Genomic DNA, 16,060 nt, shown 5'->3' on the forward strand with positions numbered 1-16,060 from the left:
TATCAGCCCACCAAGGGTGGGACTCAACCTGAGTCACATGCTATGGTCAGATCAAAAGCCCTAAACTGATTTTATCAAGTAAACGTAAAACATTTGAATTTAATACAATCAAAGAGTATCACACCCAGAGGAACAGATTAGCCTACAAACGTGATCTTTCTCTTTTTGGGATTCATAAATAATCTCAGACTGCCACAGTTTTGATACGGGTTCTATCATTATGTAATACAGTAACAAAAGGGAAAGCTGAATGAAGGGCATTCAGAAACTCTCTGTACTATTTCTGCAACTCTTCTTTTTAAATTTTATTTATTTTTTAAGAAATTCCATCCCCTAAATAATAGATCTCTTTTATTTTTTATTTTTTTAATTTTTATTAAGAAATTCTTTTTTTAACGAATTATTTATTTATTTATTTCTCTCCCCACCCCCACCCCAGTTGTCTGTTCTCTGTGTCTATTTGCTACGTCTTCTTTGTCCGCTTCTGTTGTCAGCGGCTCGGGAATCTGTGTTTCTTTTTGTTGCATCATCTTGTGACGGCTCTCCGTGTGTGCAGCGCCATTCCTGGGCAGGCTGCCCTTTCTTGCGCGCTGGGCGGCTCTCCTTACGGGGTACACTCCTTGTGCGTGGGGCTCCCCTATGTGGGGGACACCCCTGCGTGGCAGGGCACTCCTTGCGCACATCAGCACTGCTCATGGGCCAGCTCCACACGGGTCAAGGAGGCCCGGGGGTTGAACCGTGGACCTCCCATGTGGTAGATGGACGCCCTAATCATTGGGCCAAGTCTGCCGCCAACTCTTCTTTTTTTAAAAACTAAATCCTCTTATCTTCCCCCCAGCCCTGCTCTAGGTAGTGAAATCACAGATAATCTTCATTTTATTATTTTTTTCTCCCCCTAACCTCTACCCCGCCACACCCTGCTGTTTTGCTGTCTGTGTCCAATCATTGCGTGACCTTCTGTGTCTGTTTCTTTTTGTCTTCTCTCCTTGTTTTCTCCTCTAGGCTTCATGGGATTTGACCCCAGGGACCTCCGATGAGGGAGAGAGGTTGCCTGTCACTTGCGCCACCTCAGTTGCTGGTTTCTGTTGCGTCTTGCCTTGACTCTCCTCGGCATCTCTTTCGTTGCATCATTAACTTGCTACCATTGTATACCACGCGGGCCTGACTCACTGTGCAGGCACGCTTTTACCAGATGGCCCCGGGGATCAAACCTAGGTCCTCCCATATGGTAGACGGAAGCCCAATCCACTTGAGCCACATCTGCTTCCTGTGCATCTTCCTGAAGTCTAAAATTATCTCAAAAGAAAAAAAATGAGAGGGCTAATGAAAGCCAAGCTGGAGTATACCCACTGCAGCCTATCTCTTCCAAGGACTATAACTAAAAGTTCTGTACAAATGTAAAACGCAACTACTGAAGAACTCTGAAAAGTAAATCATAACAAGCAAACTGGGGTGGGCAGCAAAAACTTGAAGAACAGACAATATGGCAGTGGTGAATTTCTTGGTTTTTTTTCCTTCCTTCATCTTCTGGCTTTGACCCAGAGAATTTGAATCAGAAAACTGCACAGTTGACATGGGCACCAAAAAATCCAAAAGAAAAACTTCATTCTAGCCAGAGGACCAGGAAAATGGGCCTCTGTGAGCTGGAGAATGTGAGGAGAATCCTTGTGGTTAATATTTTTTTTTCACTCTATTCTATCCCAGCCCTGCCCATGGCTGTGCAGTTCCCAATCTCTTTGAGAGAAAAATCCCCAAGAGAAAATCCACCCCTGTTGATCAAAGAACTAGGGAAGGGTTCTGCCTGCTGCAAATAACATGGAGTGAATCTTCTTATTTTTCTCTCTTTTCTCTTGCTGCTTTCCTGAGGACAGGCTCAGTTGCCTAGACTTGTGAGGCAGTTACAACTCTGAGAGAACCCCATATTTCTGAAAAGAAGACCAGATAAAAGGACCTCTGGGAGCCATTTGAAGGTAGAGAAAATCCTGGAGAGGCAAGAGTGGATAAAGGAACTCTCTTAATTCCTTGTGTAAACCTGCACAGGTCTTGGACTCAATCCCAAACTGTGCTTGCATGGAACACATCCAAAGAAGCACAACTGCTGCCGGATTTTTCTCTAGGTTCTTGTCTATGTGACATAAAAGAATTTAAGAACATGCCGGTTTAGTTAGACCAGTAGTTTATTAAGGAAATGGGATAAGAGAATAGAAATGGGAGAAAATAACAGATTATGGGTCTCAGGTATACTTGTGGGCAGGTTCAGGCAGAAAAAAAGGGGAGAGGGGCAATTTAACTTCTGGGCTTGCTTTTTTTCCTTCTTTTTTTTCTTTTCTTAAAGTTGGGAAAACACCAATGCAATTCCCCACCAACACAAATTATGCAGTCGAGTTTCACCCATGTAGGGAAATTGTAGGGGTCAGCATATCCCCAGTGCAATGGATCAGCCTCACCCTGGGAAAACCAACTACTTAATTATGGTATCTCCCCTGCCAGGTAAGTATGTGCTTGCTTTTTAAACCATTAATTATTCCTTCCACTTGCTAATATTCAAGGGAGGGATCCCAGTTGTTTGCTGTTTTGATTGATTATCCCACCCATTAATTGCTCCAGGGGAGCCCAATTGTAAGGCCCCTTGAGAATATCCAGGGCTTTTCCTCTTTTTTTAATTTTTAAAATTTTATTTATTTATTCCCCCGCCTTGTTGTTTGCGCTCACTGTCTGCTCTCTGTGTCCATTTGCTGTGTGCTCTCTGTGTCTACTCGTCTTCTCTTTAGCAGGACCCAGGAACCGAACCTGGGACCTCCCATGTGGGAGAGTGGCACTCAACCGCTTGAGCCACCTCCATTCCCTGCTTTGTTGTTTCTCTCATTGTGTTTCCTCTTTCTGTCTCCTTGTTGCATCATCTTGTTGCACCAGCTCGGCATGCCAGCCCGTTGCACCAATTTGCTGTCTTGCTTGTCCTCTCCAGAAGGCACTGGGAACTGAACCTGGGACCTCCTGTGTGGTAGGCAGGAGCTCAGTCGGCAGATGCCAACTATGAAAAGACACAGATATGGGAAATGTCAGACAAAGACTTCAAAGCAGTTGTTATAACCATTCTCCATGAGATGAAGATGAAAACTTTAGAAATAAATGGAAATATATGTTTCCAGCAGAGAAAAAATAAATTATTTTAAAAAAATCAAATGACCAAATGAAAATTTTAGAATTGAGAAATAGAAATGTGAAATTTTAAAAATCCATTGAATAGTCTCAATAGCAGAGGGGAGGTAACAGAGGAAAGACTCAGTGAACTTGAAGCTAGAGCAATAGAAATGAACCAATCTTAAGAACAGAGAGAAAAAATATCTTTCCAAGTATACAGAGCCGGAGGGATATGCTGGTCAATACCAAAAGATCTAATATTCATGATATTGGAGCTCCTAATTGATAAAGGGGGAAAAAATTTAAGGCTGAAAATATCTTTAATTTAGATTCAAGAAGCTCAGTAAACTCCAAATAGAAAAAACTCAAAAGACAACCATGCCCAGACACCTCATATCAAATTGCTAAAAACCAAAGATAAGGGAAAAAATCTTGAAAGCAGCCAGAGGAAAAAAACACTTTACTGTATAGGTGAACAATCATTCAGATGACTGCAGATTTCGCATCAGAAACCATGGAGGCCAGAAAACGGTAGAACAACATATTGTAAGTGCTGAAAGTAAAAAAGCTGTCAACGCAGAATGCTATATCTAGCAAAAATATCTTTTGGGAATGGAAGCAAAAATAGACATTCTTTGTGAAAGAAACTAAGGGAATTTATTACCAGTAGCTCTGCACTGAAAGAAATCCTAAAGGGAGTTCTTCAGGCTAAAGGAAAATGACCCGAGAGAGCAACCTGGAACTTAAGGAATAAAGAAAGAACAACAGAAAAGGTAAATATATGGGTAAATATAATAGACTGTATTTCTCCTGTCAAATTCTTTAAAATGTAACAATAGAAATTAAAAATCATTTTCTGAAGGGTTCAGTGTACATAGCTATAATATATATGACAATATAACAGTAAGCAGGGGTTGGTTAAGGTACCTATTGGTTGCAAACCTATGTTTTATTTGAAGTGGTAAATTATTAACACTAAAGACTGTCAAAAGGTAGATATGTGTATTGCAATCTCTAAGGAAAAAAGACCCTAGAGAAAATTAATACAAAGAGCCAGTAAGTAAATTAAAATGCAATACTAAAACAAATAATCTAAAAGAAGGTAGGAAAGGATCAATAGAGGAGGAAAAAAAAGGAGGGAATCAGAAAAGAATTAAACAGTAGTCCCAAATTTACTCATAATAATTCTATAAACATAACAATTATCATATAAACATACCAATTAAAAGACAGTGATTGTTATAGCGGAACAAAAATAATAAAATAAGACTCAGCTACATGCTATTTATAAGAAATCCACCTTAAAATATAATTATATAAGGAGAGCAGCTGTAACTCAGAGGCTGAGCACCTGCTTTGCACATACAAGATCCTGGTTTCAATCCCTGGTACCTCCTGAAATGAAAAATCATATAGGTGGCTTAAAACAAATATGGAAAAAGATATACCCTGGAAACACTAATCAAAAATAAAAAGTTCATCTCAATAAAAATGATTAAAAATAAATAGATAAATGTGAAAGAGTACTAGAAATTGCTGCTATGTAGAGAGATTGAGAGGTGAAGAATTTTCTTATCTGTTTTCTGTTTATTATTATTTTTATTGAAATACTGAAAATGCTCTAATAATGATTGAAATGATGAATTCACAACTATATGATTATACCAAATACCATTGATTGTACACTTTGGATGAATTGTATGCTTTATTAATATGTATCAAAATTTTTATATAAAAAATAAAAAAGTTGGTGTGGCTACATAATAACAGACAAAGTAAACTTCAGAACAAGGAAAATTACCAGGAATAAACAGGGACATTACAGAATGATGAAAGGGTCACTTCTCCAAGAAGATATGACAATCTTAAATGTGTACACCATTATCAACAGAGGTCCTAAATACATAAAGCAAAAACTGTAGAACTAGAAGGAGAAATAAACAAAGTCACAATTATACATGGAGATGGTAACACTCCTCCTTTAGTAATTAATAGAACAGAAAATCAGTAAGGATTTAGAAGATATAAGCAACACTATCAACCATCTTGTCCTAATAGACATTTATAGAAAACTCTATCCAACAATAGCTCAAATTCTTTTAAAGTGCATATGGGGAAATGGATGTGGCTCAAGAAATTGGGCTCCTGCCTACCACATGGGGGGGTGTCCCTGGTTCCATTCCCAGTGCCTCCTAAAGAAGTCAGTGAGCTGGCGCAACAGGAGGGCATGGCGAGATGATGCAACAAGAGAAAGCAACAAGGCAATGCAACAAGATGACGCAGGAGGAAAGACATAATGACAGACACAATAAAGCAGGGAGCAGAAGTGGCTCAAGTGATTGGGTACCTCTCTCTCACATTGGAGGTCCTGGGTTCAGTTCCTGATACCTCCTAAAGAAACAAGGAAAATGAACAGACACAGCAAGTGCAAACAGCGAGGGGGTCGGGAGAAATAAATAATTTTTTTAAAAAGTGCACATGGAGCATTCACCAAAATAGACCACATTCTGGACCATAAAAAACTTTTTAACAAACATTAAAAATATAAATTGTACAAAGTATATTCTGATTATAATGGAATTAAACTAGAAACCCAAAACTGAAAGGCATCTGGAAAATCCCAATTCAATAATACAAGCATCCATCTTCAGAAATCAGAAAAAGAAGAGCAAATTAATCCCAAAGCAGTAGAAAGAAATAATAAGGAGCAGAAATCAGTGATACAGGATAACAATAGAGAGAAAAATAAATGAAATCAAAAGTTGATTCTTTGAAAAGATCAATAAAATTGACAAACCTCTAGCTAGACTGACTATCAGCCAGGGCTCTCCAGGGAAACAGAATCAACAGGAGAGTATATATATTATCAATTCTTCCTAAATTAAATTATAAAGTCAATGCAACCCCATATCAAAATCACAGAATTTTATATACATATACACAAACTTATTCTAAAATTTGCACAGAAAGGTAAAATAATTTGAATAGTCAAAACCATTTTGGAAAAAAAAAAAGAGCCAAGTTGGAGAACTCCCACTACCTGATTTTAGCTCTCCTAAAACAACAGTGGGGTATTGGTGAAATACCAGTAGACACACACACACACACACACACACTTTTTTTTTTCCAGAGAAATGAGGCTTTATTTTCTCGTTTCACAAAAAAAGCTGGCTGAGTTGGCTGCTTTGGGTCACTAGTTAGAGACCAAACCCGGATCCCGTCCGTCTCCTCCGACTCTCCCTTTGCTTCTGCCTTGCTGTGGCTGCAGCGCGGGGGCAGCGGTCACGGGGGCTGCAGCCACACTTGAAGATGGATCCACCAGGAAAGCCTTGACCTTTTCGGCAAAGGGGAAGGTGTCATCAGTCTCCACAGACAAAGGCAGAACGCCCTTGGACCTACTGACCATAGAACGGGGTGCTGATGCAACCATCGGGTGACCACATCAGCAGACAGAGACTGGCAGCAAGGCGGACACCCTGCAGGAGGCGAGAGAGCAGTTTCCCCTGAGATGGCAGGGCCTGTGGGGTACAGGTGCTGCGCTGGTCCTCCCCTGCGGTCCCCTGCGGTCCTCCCCTCGGGACCGTCCGCCGGGAGGAGCCCGAGAGGCTCAGCGCGCGCTGCAGCGTGGCTCCGCGGGCGCCCTCCCTGTCTCCGTCCTGGTCGGCGGCACGTCCCTCAGCGTTGCGAAGGTGCCCCTGGAGATCTCAGGGAAGCCTGACGCCTGCAAGTAGGAGGTCTTCTCCGGCCCCAGACCAGGCTTCTGCGCGGGCACAGTGACCTCACAAGGGACGGAGGCACCAGCACGGTGGCGGCTGGCACCTTGCTGGACCGCTTGTGCCTGATCTCAGGGAGGGGCTCCCTGGCGAGCACAAAGCCCAGCTCCCGGGGCAGGGGGCCACCTTTCTCCGGGGCCGGCTTGTCTTCCCGATGCCCCCGGAGGGCCTTGCGCCCATGAGCACCCAGCGTCCCCGCGGAGGATCCTGCGGACCCGCTGCATCTGCCCAGAGCTCACATTGCTCCCACCATGGAGCGCTTTGGATAATCATCCAAGAGGGGATGAGGTTATATTGCCTGGTGCGCCAGGGATCGCCGCCCAGGTTTTAAGGACCAGGTGATTCCCATGAGGCCACATTCGAGAAAGAACCAACTGATTTCTTTTCTACTTTTTTTTTAACCAACAATTGGTTTACAGAAATATCACACAGGAAATACAGTTTCCATATACCCCTTCTAACACACAATTTTCCCTGTTTATTAACAGTTTGCATAGTGTGGAACTTTTGTTACAGTTTGTGAAACAATAATATAATTATGCTGTTAAGCTTAGCACACTGTTTACATTGTGTTGTACAGTTCTATGTTTGTTTTGTACATGTGTCGCAATTTATATACAACTGAAAATTTCCCTTTTTTCCCTTTTTGAATATGCAATTCAGTGGTGCTAATTATATACACACAGTTGAGCCTCCATCCCCATCATCCATTGCTAAAACTTTTCCATCATCCCAAACAGAAACTTCCACACCAATTAAACAGTAATTCCCTGTTTTCTTCCCCTTCTTGGCCCCCGGTAACCTTTATTTCAGCTTGTAACTAACTGAAAATGCTTATTTTGCTTATTTCATATAAGTGAGGTCATACAGTATTTGTCCCTTTGTATCTGGCTTATTTCACTCAACATGATGTCTTCAAGGCTCATCCACTTTGTAGCAGGTATCAGAGCTTCATTCCTTTTTACTGCCTAATACTATTCCATTGTATGTATTACTATATACAACATTTTGTTTATTCATTCATCTGTTGGACACTTGGGTTGCTTCCACATTTTGGCAATTGTGAATAATGCTGCTATGAACATTGGTGTACAAATGTCTGTTCATGTCCCTGCTTCCAGTTCTTTTGGGTATATATCTAGAAGTGGGACTGCTGGATAATATGGTAATTCTATACATACCTTTCTGAGAAACTGCCATACTGGCCAATTGATTTTTGACAAGGGTGCAAGGCATTTAAATGAATAAAGATTAATCTTTTCATGAATGGTGCTGGAACAATTAGGTACCCATATGTCAAAAAGTAAACCTGAACCTACATTTCACATCTTACTAAAATTTTAAGTTAAAATGGATCATAGACCTAAATATACAAAATAAAACTTTTAGAAAAAAACATAGGAAAAAATCTTGTGAACATGGGTTAGGCAAAGATTTCTTAGAATCAAGAGCATGATTTTTTGAGAAATTAAGCTTCATTAACATTGAAAATGTCTGCTCTCTGAAGGATGCCGTTGGGTACATGAAAAGATAAGCCAGACTTGGAGAAAATATTTGCAAATTATGTATCTGGCAAAGAACTTGTATTCAGAATATGTAAAGAATTCTCAAAACAGCAAAAGAAAACAACCCAATTTTTTAAATGGTCAAAAAAATTTCAAATATTTCACCAAACATCTATGAATGGCAGTTAAGAACATGAAAATATGCTCTACATCATTAGTTATTAGGGAAATGCAAACTAAGGCCACAGTGAGAAACCACTACCCATTTATTAGAGTGGCTTAAAAATTTGAAACAAGAAGGAAGCAGATTTGGCTCAACTAATAGAGCATCTGCCTACCACATGGGAGGTCTAGGGTTCAAACCCAGGGCCTCCTGGCTCGTGTGGTGAGCTGGCCCACCCACAGTGCCAATGTGTGCAAGGAGTGCTGTGCTATGCAGGGGTGTCCCCCATGTAGGAAAGCCCTACACCCAAGGAGTGTGCCCCGTAAGAAGAGCCACCCTGCGCAAAAAGAGTGCAGCCTGCCTAGGAGTGGCATCCCACACATGGAGAGCTGATGTAGCAAGATGATGCAACAAAAAGTGACAGAGATTCCAGGTGCCACTGACAAAAATACAAGTAGACCCAAGAACACACAGCGAATGGACACAGAGAACACACAATGGGGCGGGGGGGGGGCAAAGGGGAGAGAAATAAAAAATAAATCTTTTTTAAAAAATTTGAAACAAGAAATCTGAAAATACCAATTATTGGTATTGGAATGTGGAACAACTGGAACTCTTGTCCATTGCTGGTGGGAATGCAAAATAGACACTTTCAAAAACAGTTTGGGAGGTTTTATATATATATAAGTATATTATTCATACATGAATATGCATAAACAGTAAGTATATAGTAAAGATTGTGAACTTATAAAATAAACACAAGTAACATCATACAGGGGTCTCATACATCACCCCTCCACCAATGGGAGTGTCTTATAAAGGTAAACATACAGTTACATAAAGCATTCCCAGTCTTAAGTATTTACTCACTTGAAATGAAGACCTGTGTTTACATAAAAACTGGTATGTGTAACAAAAAAAGAAACAAAAAATAAAATAAAACTTGTGTGTGTGTTTATAGCAGTTTCATTTGTAATTCTGAAAAATTGGAAACAACCCAAATGTCTCCCAACGGGAGAATAAACATCCACAAATGAAGTACTACTCAACAATTGAAAGAAAGAAACTATTGATAAAAGCAGCAACGTAGATGAATGTAGTTGAACGATGACTTAACTGAATGTGGCCATGGGCCTAAGTTCTGGCCAATTGGATATGAATGAAAGGTCTGTGTACAGTCTCCGGGTTACATCCTTCCAAATGGAGTTGGACGTTCTCCCCTTCCCTCCTCGCCTGTCTTCCTGTGGTCTGGAGGGAGGCTATGGTACTTTAAAATCAGTTTCCACCACGTAGATGACAACAATGCCCGGGGCAGTGTGACTGAATATGTGCTCTATGAGTGGTGTGGCTGTATGAGCTGTTCACTAGTCCACAACAAGCTAAATACAGAAACTGAGAGTCAGCATTCAGAAACTTTTATAGCAGTTTGACATTGGTGCAACATCCAAGCACTGCTCTAATTTCTATCGTTATAGATTAGGTTGCTATTTCTAGAATTTTATACTCTTTTGGGCCTGGCTTTTTTCCACTCAGTGTAAATTATTGTGCATTTCACCCACGTGGCTGTATGCATCATTATTAATTTTTTAGTAATTGGTTTATTCATTTTATACTTTACAAAAGGATCAGCCTGTGAAGGATTGAAAAGTAAACAAAAACAAAAAGTAAAACCAAACAAACACGAACGAAATCCAAAGATCGTACAACCCTATTCCCTCACTACAGATGGTTTAAGAGGATGGAGGAGCAGCAAGATAAAGGAACTGGGGTTCTTAGATTACTCTTCGGAGTAGAACTACCTACCTGTCCTGGACTTTTATTATTATTATTATTATTATTATTATTATTATTATTATTAATAACTGCTATCTTATTTGACCCATTGTTTGGGCAGTGTCTCTGGTAAAGTAGCTCAGTCTATACCCTAACTAAGCAGAAATTAATGTCTGGAAGTAAGGTGCTGCCATCATAAAAAAGAAAATAAAAGGTATTGGCTTATTAGTGGACAGGTGGTAGATGGCAAGGAAACATATATTGCAGACTTGAAAGCTTGTGACCCCTGTTATGCAGTGGCAAAGCATTTTATAAACTTTCATGAGTATGATACCTTGGAAGATGGATTCCAAGCCTGTAGCTCCAGAAGTTTTAGAAAAAGTCATCATGTAATGTGGGTTGGCTTCCCTTTGTTGCTTCATCTCAGCCCAGGTGCTTGGCTGTGGTTTCTTTGACATGGAGTTGACTAGAGGCATATATATACATATACTGGGTGCCCACTAAGTTACGTTGGGAGAATTTATTACCAAATCAACCACATGTCTGACCAGAAAAGCCCGTGCTTAATCTACTTTAAAGCAACTCTGGAACCTCCAAACCGGCACCCACAGAAAACAGACTATGACTTGGCATCTTGTTTCCTAGAGCTGCCATAACAAAGTATCACAAACTGGATGGTTTAAAAACAACAGAGGAAGTGGATGTGGCTCAACCGATAGAGCATCCGCCTACCATATAGGAGGTCCAGGGTTCAAACCCAGGGCCTCCTGGCCCATGTGGTGAGCTGGCCCATGCGCAAGGAGTGCCCTGCCATGCAGGGTTGTCCCCCATGTAGGGGAGTCCCACGTGCAAGGAGTGCACTCCTCAAGGAGAGCTGCCCCAAGCAAAAAGCACAGCCTGCCCAGCAGTGGTGCTGCACACACAGAGAGCTGATGCAGCAAGATGACACAACAAAAGAGACACAGATTCCCAGTGCCGCCAAGAATGCAAGTGGATACAGAACACAGCGAATGGACACAAGAGAGCAAACATGGGGGCAGGGGAGAAATAATTAATATAATAAAAATAAAAACATCAATTTGTCTCAAATTTTTCTAGAGGCTAGAAGTCCAAAATCAAGCGGTTGAAGTCTGTAGGGCAGAGTCTGCTCTGTGCCGCGCTCCTGGTTTCTGGTGGTGGTGATGCTTGGCCTTCCTTGGCCTGTGGGTGCATCAGTCCTCCTCCCCCATCTTTGCCTGGCCTTCCCCAGTGTCTGTCTGTGTCCATTTCCTCTTCTCATCAGCATACCTTCTGTCATATTGGGTTAGAACCTACTCTATCCAGTTTGGCCTCATCTTAACCAGTCCTGTCTTTGGGAAGATTAAGTTCCCACCACATGGGAGGTCCCTGGTTCAGTTCCTGGTGCCTCCTAAAGAAGATGAACAAGAAAGCAAGCTGATACAATGGGCTGGTGTGGCAAGCTGACAAAACAAGATGATGCAACAAGAGACACAAGGAAGAAAACATAATGAGAGACACAACAAAGCAGGGAGCAGAGGTGGCTCAAGCAATTAGGTGCCCCCTCCCACAGTTTCCAGTGCCTCCTAAAAAAAAAAAAAGGACAAGAAACAATGAACAGACAGCAGATACAAACTATGAGGGAGTGTGGGGAAATAAATGAAATAAACCATAAAAACTAGTCATATCTTCAAAGACAATATTTCTGGAGAAGGTCACAGGACCAGGAATTAGGACTTGGGGGGGACACAATTCAACCCCTTACACTTGGTGTTGAGTCTCACTCCAGAGGAGGGGAGCTGAGTTCTCCCCACTGCTCTGCTTTCTCCCCAGCCAGACACTCATTGATTTGGCACTCCCTGGGGAAGCTCCAGGGGCTGTGAGCCTGGACTCTTGTGGGCTCAAGGGAGGCACCATGGAGGAGATGATTCTGGGGCTGGGTGAGACTAGGCTAGATCTTGCTGAGACTTAAATTCACTAATTCCAGTCACTGCGTACCTACCAGGGTTCAGCACTGTTCCAAGCTCCGAGGGTCCAGCATTGAACAAGACCAAGTCTCTGCCCTCATGGAGCTGACATTCTAATGGGAGAGAAAGAGATAAACAAATAAAAAAACAATACGGCAGTTGCTGATAAGTGCTACATAGAAAAATAAAGTGGGTTAAAGGAGATGGAAATTAGGGAGGGTTGTTGTTTATATAAGATGGTCGGAAAGGGCATTGCAGGGGCACCAGGCAGGATTCCTGAACAAGTAAAGACATAAATAAATAGTTTCAGGTAATGAAAAGTGCTGGGAAGAAAATTAACTAGGTGGCCGCGTGATGGGGGCGGGCACTTTCCATAGGATCATGGAAAGTCTCTCTGAGATGACATCTGAGCTAAAATTTGAAGGACAACAGTGGGGTTTGGCAGCATCAGTATATAACACCCTCTTTCTTGCTCAAGTTCTAAAACAACTGAGAGCCAGGTGAGGAGCCAGACATATTTGAATCCAAATAATACTGCATTACTGTCCCAGTAACTACTGCTGCATAACAAAACTCCTGAAAATTTATTATATAAAACAACCTTCTTATGCTCTTAGATTTTGGAGGGTCAGGAATTCAGAAAGGACACAGCAGAGGTAGCTTGTCTCTGCTCCATGATGTCTGGAATCCTCTGGAAGTTGGTGTTGGCTATAGGCTGACACCTCAGCTGGGCTGTCAGCCAGAATACATGGGCTAGTTTGGTTTCCTTACAGCACACTGCCTGGGTTCCAAGAGAGTGTTCCAAGAGAGTCGGCGGCATTTTCTTTTTAAGATTTATTTTTTATTTATTTCTCTCCCCTTCTCCGCCCCTTCCCCCAGTTGTCTGCTTTCTGTGTCCATTTGCTGTATGTTCTTCTGTGTCCTCTTGTATTCTTGTCAGCAGCACCCAGAATCTGTGTCTTGTTTTATTGCGTCATCTTTCTGCATCAGCTCTCCATGTGTGAGGCGCCAGTCCTGGGCAGGCTGCACTTTTTTTGTGCTGGGTGGCTTCCCACGCGCGCGCTCCTTGCGCATGGGGCTCCCCTATGCAAGGGACACCCCTGCATGTCAGGGCACTTCTTGTGCACATCAGCACGGCGCGTGGGTCAGCTCCACACGGATCAGAAGGCCCTGGGTTTGACCCTTGGACCTCCCATGTGGTAGGCGGACACCCTATTCATTGGGCCAAATCCGCATCCCCGTGGCATTTTTATGCTCTAGTTTAGGCACTCACATCACGTCGCTTCTACTGTATTCTGTTGTTTAAAGCAATTGCAGAAGTACACCCAGCTTCCAGGAATGGAAATAGAGAGCCTACTGCTACTCGAAGGAAGGAGTGTCACCTTGTAAATGAGCACGTGGGAAGGGAACTACCGTTGAAGCCTTCTTTGAAAATTGCCACAATTACTGAGAAAGTTATTTGTAGATTATGACTTAGATCTGTGGGTGAGAGGCCAGACACGTTGCTCCAGTAAATCTGATCACATGGAAAAAGACTAGTGGGAGTAAATGAGTCGTGCTCTTGAGAGAAGGGCATTCTCGCAGAGGGAGGGGCAGTTACAAAGATCCTGCGGTAGCCAAGAGGAGTGTGTGTTCCAAGAGCCAGAGTAGGCTGGCATGGCTGGGATATGGTGGGAGAGGAGGGAAGGTTGATGGGGGAAACGGCATTTAGAGGGGGGGGGGGGGGCTTGAATGTCAGCCTAAGTGGTTATCAGGCCAGTGGGAGCTAGTGAGGCTCAAGGAGGCCATGAGGCTGTCTCCACAAAGGCCTGGGCCGTGGCCACATCTGGAAGCCATCTTCCCATGTTCATCCCTCCTGTGTTCCAGAGTGTCCCAAGGAGAAGACGGGGGCCCAGGCCTCTGGGCTCACACCCTGCTCTGAGCCCCCCAGTTCTGCCTGCAGGTGTGCAGGAGGCTCTGGAAGAGCTTGAGCAGAAAACCATTCCAGGTTAAGGTGGAACCTGGAGAGGGGGGTGAAGGGTCCTGTACCTCCCCCAGAATCCCATCTCCTCAGTCCCTACGCTGCTGTTCAGAGCAGGCCCGAGAGCCGGAGCTCAGGGTGGCACCCGCTGCACCCTGTAGCTTTCTCCAAAACTTCTCCAGAATACCTGTTAGATCTTCGTTCTCACCCTTTCAGGCCCTAAGCTGGGCTTGGGTCTGACTCTAAGGAAATTGTGGCCATGCTGGAGCTGACGGGTGCGGGTGAGGGATTTAAACCCGCAGAGGTGGAGCTGGGACTGGAATTCCCGATGCGGGCCTCCCAGAGGCTTCCCCGCCCGAGTGTTAGCTAAGGGGGGCAGCTGTATTAATATACCCTTTTTTGATTGGTCCGGGTGAGTCCCACACCGTGCTGCTCCTCCAGGGGCACCTCCTTCTCCACCTGCGCCGCGGCCGTCGCCCCGCTCCTGGGGGCGCAGGCCCGCACCTTCACCTCGGGGGGACTGGGAGGAGCGGCGGGGGCTGGGCCGGGTGACAGCGAGGACTAGCGCAAGCGAGAAAGGTGTGACCTATGGGAGCGTGTCTAAGACTCGGGGTGCGAGGTCGAGGGACGAGACCGGGAGACAAAGAGGGAAGGTGCAGCGCCGGGAAAGGATGGTGGGATCGTGGGACGAAGCTAGCAAAGGGAAGCATAAGCGAGACCTGAGAAGCGTGGCGGACGTGACAGACAGGGCAGGACGTCTAGGCGGGTCTAGGGAAATGGGCGTGGCCCGCGGGGGCGGGGAGGGACGAGGGGCAGGCAGGGTGGGCGCGGCTGGGAAGTGAGCCCGGGAGGGATGGCCCGCGAGGACAGGGCCAGGGCTGGGCAGGGCGTCCCCGTGCGGGAGGGGGGCCAGATGACCGAAAGAGCGCGGCTGGGGCCAGGGGGAGCGCTCGGCGTGACCTGCGACGACAGCGCCGGAGTCAGGGACAGGGCGAGGGGCGGCAGGGACGAGAGCGACTGAGCAGGAGCCTTTCGGGGCAGGCGCGAGGCGCGCCGGGCGGGGCCGCAGGGAACTGGCAGGGGAGGGGCAGGGCTGGCACGTGGCCATGAACCAGACGACCAGGTGGGGCCAGCGGGAAGCGGCAGAATGGATGTCAGGGGCGGGAGGGAGGGGCGGCGGCTCGAGGCCCGGGAAGGAGGGAGGAGACGCGGGGACGTAGGTCACGTAGGAGAAATGACAAGGCTGGCGGCGGGACGGGGCAAACGGGAGCGCCTGGGGGGGACTGACGCCTCGGGGACAGGGTTAGAGGGCCATGAATGACAGCCAACCCCGACGAGTGCCAGTCCCTGAGCCTTCCGTATTCAGCAGGTGCAGCAGCTCCCCGAGGAATCCCCTGCACCGGGATCTCGGTGCGTCCCGTGCTGGAGGTGAGGGTCGGGCTGCTGTCGCTGCCCCGCCCACCAGCCGGACCCCTCCCTTAGCTCTGCCCCGTCCCGTCTCAGTGAAATTCAGCCAGTGGCATCCATCGTCCGCGATCGCACTACGGGGTGGGTACGGGGCCAGCCCGCCGCCCCGTAGCTCCAGAGCGCGCTCCGCCCTCGCCCCTGGTGCTGCGTGTCTTCGCACGCCGCTTCCGAGACCGCACTGCCTCCCGGGCACCTCGGGCCGGCGCTGCGGGTCGCCCTGCAGGCCTACGTGCTCGCGGATCTCAGCGCCTCCGCGGGGTGGGTCCTGGCCTGCGGGTGGCTGGATCGGCCTCGGCCTCCTTTGCCGACCACGC

General features: G+C 45.3%; 1 long non-coding RNA gene and 1 other non-coding gene across 2 annotated transcripts; both read right to left on the bottom strand.

The window, feature by feature from the left end:
* Nucleotides 1–2,172: 2,172 nt before the first annotated feature.
* Nucleotides 2,173–15,094, bottom strand: LOC131275762 (uncharacterized). Its single transcript, XR_009183186.1, has 3 exons — nucleotides 14,673–15,094; nucleotides 12,355–12,432; nucleotides 2,173–3,031 (listed from the first exon to the last, which is right to left on the bottom strand). It is a non-coding gene; the product is annotated as an uncharacterized lncRNA (long non-coding RNA).
* On the bottom strand, nucleotides 2,335–2,498 carry LOC111765489 (U1 spliceosomal RNA). Its single transcript, XR_002797809.1, has one exon. It is a non-coding gene; the product is annotated as a U1 spliceosomal RNA (small nuclear RNA).
* Nucleotides 15,095–16,060: the final 966 nt, after the last annotated feature.

The sequence above is a fragment of the Dasypus novemcinctus genome, chromosome 24, assembly GCF_030445035.2.
Source record: "Dasypus novemcinctus isolate mDasNov1 chromosome 24, mDasNov1.1.hap2, whole genome shotgun sequence".
Classification (NCBI taxonomy): domain Eukaryota; kingdom Metazoa; phylum Chordata; class Mammalia; order Cingulata; family Dasypodidae; genus Dasypus; species Dasypus novemcinctus.